Source organism: Hordeum vulgare, chromosome 2H (genome assembly GCF_904849725.1).
Source record: "Hordeum vulgare subsp. vulgare chromosome 2H, MorexV3_pseudomolecules_assembly, whole genome shotgun sequence".
Classification (NCBI taxonomy): domain Eukaryota; kingdom Viridiplantae; phylum Streptophyta; class Magnoliopsida; order Poales; family Poaceae; genus Hordeum; species Hordeum vulgare.
The window spans coordinates 67,972,039-67,976,541 of NC_058519.1; positions in this window are offsets into that span (position 1 = coordinate 67,972,039).

Below are 4,503 nucleotides of genomic sequence, written 5' to 3' on the forward strand. Positions count from 1 at the left end.
GAAACCCCAAACTTTCAAGAAACGACAGTTTAGATTTCTCTAAACCTCAGTCTATACTGTGTCATCTCAACGGAAATACGCGGTGCCCTATTTAAAGTGAGTGCGGTTGTCTCTAATGCATAACCCATAAACGATAGTGGTAATTCGATAAGAGACATCATAGTATGCACCATACCAAATAGTGCGTGGCTATGACGTTCAGACACATCATCACACTATGATGTTCCAGGTGGCATGAACTGCGAAACAATTTCCACATTGTCTTAACTGTGTACCAAAACTCGTAACTCAGATATTCATTTCCATGATCATATCGTAGACAATTTATCCTCTTGTTACGAAGAACTTCACTCTGAAACGGAATTGAACTTTTCAACATTTTAGACTTGTGATTCATTAAGTAAATACTCTTGTATCTACTCAAATCGTCAGTGAAGTAAGAACATAATGATATCCACTGCGTGCCTCGGCACCCATTGGACTGCATACATCAAAATGTATCACTTCCAACAAGTTGCTATCTTATTTCATCTCAATGAAAACAAGGCCTTGCTCATGTGGTATGATTCGCATGTCACTAGTGATTCGAAATCAGGTGAGTACAAAGATCCATCAGCATGGAGCCTCTTCATGCAATTTATACTAACATGACTCAAGCGGCAGTGCCACAAGTAGGTGGTACTATCATCATCAACTCGTATCTTTTGGCACCAATATCATGAACATGTGTAACACTACGATCGAGATTCAATAAACCATTGAAGGTGATTATTCAAGAAAATAGAGTAACCATTATTCTCTTTAATTGAATAATCGTATTGCAATAAACACGATCCAATCATGTTGATGCTTAACGCAAGCACCAAATAACAATTATTTAGGTTTAACACCAATCCCGATGGTAGAGGGAGCGTGCGACGTTTGATCATATCAATCTTGGAAACACTTCCAACACGTATCGTCACCTCGCCTTTAGCTAGTCTCCGTTTATGCCGTAGCTTTCATTTCGCGTCACTAATCACTTAGCAACCAAACCGGTATCCAATACCCTCGTGCTACTAGGAGTACTAGTAAAGTACACATCAACATCATGTATATCAAATACACTTCTTTCGACTTTTGCCAGCCTTGTTATCTACCAAGTATCTTGAGTTGCTCCGCGTCAGTGATTGTTCCCCTCATTAAAGAAGCACTTAGTCTCGGGTTTGGGTTTAATCTTGGGTCTCTTCATTAGCGCAGCAACTGTTTTGCCGTTTCACGAAGTATCCCTTCTAGCCCTTTCCTTTATTGAAACTTAGTGGTTTTACAAACCATCAACTATTGATGCTCCTTCTTGATTTCTACTTTCGCAGTGTCAAACATCGCGAATCGCTCAAGGATCATTGTATGTATCCTTGATATGTTATAGTTCATCACGAAGCTCTCACAGCTTGGTGGCAGTGACTTTGGAGAACTATCACTATCTCATCTGGAAGATTAACTCCCACTTGATTCAAGCGATTGTCGTACTCAGACAATCTGAGAAAATGCTCAACGATTGAGCCTTTTATCCTATGCTTTGTGGACAAAGAATCTTGTCGGAGGTCTCGTACCGCTTAACAAGGGCACAAGCATGAAATCACAATTTCATCTCTTTAGAACATCACTTATGTTCCGTGACGTTTTACAACGTTTTCGGCGCCTTGCTTCTAAGCCATTAAGTATTTTTGTACTGAACTATCGTGTAGTCATCAGAAACGTGTATGTCGGATGTTCACAGCATCCACAGACGACGCTCGAGGTGCAGCACACCGAGTGGTGCATTAAGGACATAAGCCTTCTGTGCAGCAACGAGGACAATCCTCGGTTTTACAGACTCAGTCTGCAAAGTTTGCTACTATCAACTTTCAACTAAATTTTCTCTAGGAACATATAAAACAGTAGAGCTATAGCGCAAGCTACATCGTAATTCGCAAAGACCATTAGACTATGTTCATGACAATTAGTTCAATTAATCATATTACTTAAGAACTCCCACTCAAAAAGTACATCTCTCTAGTCATTTGAGTGGTACATGATCCAAATCCACTATCTCAAGTCCGATCATCATGTGAGTCGAGAATAGTTTCAGTGGTAAGCATCTCTATGCTAATCATATCAACTATACGATTCATGCTCGACCTTTCGGTCTCATGTGTTCCGAGGCCATGTCTGCACATGCTAGGCTCGTCAAGCTTAACCCGAGTGTTCCGCGTGCGCAACTGTTTTGCACCCGATCATCACGTGGTGTCTCGAAACGACGAACTGTAGCAACGGTGCACAGTCAGGGAGAACACAATTTCTTCTTGAAATTTTAGTGAGAGATCACCTCATAATGCTACCATCGTTCTAAGCAAAATAAGGTGCATAAAAGGATTAACATCACATGCAATTTATTAGTGACATGATATGGCCATCATCACGTGCTTCTTGATCTCCATCACCAAAGCACCGGCACGATCTTCTTGTCACCGGCGTCACACCATGATCTCCATCATCATGATCTCCATCAACGTGTCGCCATCGGGGTTGTCATGCTACTCATGCTATTACTACTAAAGCTACGTCCTAGCAAAATAGTAAACGCATCTGCAAGCACAAACGTTAGTTATAAAGACAACCCTATGGCTCCTGCCGGTTGCCGTACCATCGACGTGCAAGTCGATATTATCTATTAAAACATGATCATCTCATACATCCAGTATATCACATCACATCGTTGGCCATATCACATCACAAGCATACCCTGCAAAAACAAGTTAGACGTCCTCTAATTTTGTTGTTGCATGTTTTACGTGGTGACCATGGGTATCTAGTAGGATCGCATCTTACTTACGCAAACACCACAACGGAGATATATGAGTTGCTATTTAACCTCATCCAAGGACCTCCTCTGTCAAATCCGATTCAACTAAAGTTGGAGAAACCGACACTTGCTAGTCATCTTTGAGCAACGGGGTTACTCGTAGCGATGAAACCAGTCTCTCGTAAGCGTACGAGTAATGTCGGTCCAAGCCGCTTCAATCCAACAATACCGCGGAATCAAGAAAAGACTAAGGAGGGCAGCAAAACGCACATCACCGCCCACAAAAACTTTTGTGTTCTACTCGAGAAGACATCTACGCATGAACCTAGCTCATGATGCCACTGTTGGGGAACGTCGCATGGGAAACAAAAATTTCCTACGCGCACGAAGACCTATCATGGTGATGTCCATCTACGAGAGGGGATGAGTGATCTACGTACCCTTGTAGATCATACAGCAGAAGCGTTAGTGAACGCGGTTGATGTAGTGGAACGTCCTCACGTCCCTCGATCCGCCCCGCGAACAATCCCGCGATCAGTCCCACGATCTAGTACCGAACGGACGGCACCTCCGCGTTCAGCACACGTACAGCTCGACGATGATCTCGGCCTTCTTGATCCAGCAAGAGAGACGGAGAGGTAGAAGAGTTCTCCGGCAGCATGACGGCGCTCCGGAGGTTGGTGATGACCTTGTCTCAGCAGGGCTCCGCCCGAGCTCCGCAGAAACGCGATCTAGAGGAAAAACCGTGGAGGTATGTGGTCGGGCTGCCGTGGAAAAAAGTCGTCTCAAATCAGCCCTAAAACCTCCGTATATATAGGTGGGAGGGAGGGGAGGAGGCAGCCTCAGAACCTAAAGGTTTGGCCGAAATTGGAGGTGGAGGAGTCCTACTCCAATCCTACTTGGAGTAGGATTCCACCTTCCCACTTGGAAACTCTTTCCACCTTGTGTTTTTTCCTTCTCAAACCTTATGGGCCTTAGTGGGAACTTATTCCAGCCCACTAGGGGCTGGTTTATCTCTTCCCATAGCCCATGAGACCCCTTGGGGCGTGACACCCCTCCCGATGGTCCCCGGCACCCCTCCCGGCACTCCCGGTACACTACCGATGAGCCCGAAACTTTTCCGGTAATGCACGAAAACCTTCCGGTAACCAAATGAGGTCATCCTATATATCAATCTTCGTTTCCGGACCATTCCGGAAACCCTCGTGACGTCCGTGATCTCATCCGGGACTCCGAACAACATTCGGTAACCAACCATATAACTCAAATACGCATAAAACAACGTCGAACCTTAAGTGTGCAGACCCTGCGGGTTCGAGAACTATGTAGACATGACCCGAGAGACTCCTCGGTCAATATCCAATAGCGGGACCTGGATGCCCATATTGGATCCTACATATTCTACGAAGATCTTATCGTTTGAACCTCAGTGCCAAGGATTCATATAATCCCGTATGTCATTCCCTTTGTCCTTCGGTATGTTACTTGCCCGAGATACGATCGTTAGTATCCGCATACCTATTTCAATCTCGTTTACCGGCAAGTCTCTTTACTCGTTCCGTAATACAAGATCCCGCAACTTACATTAAGTTACATTGCTTGCAAGGCTTGTGTGTGATGTTGTATTACCGAGTGGGCCCCGAGATACCTCTCCGTCACACGGAGTAACAAATCCCAGT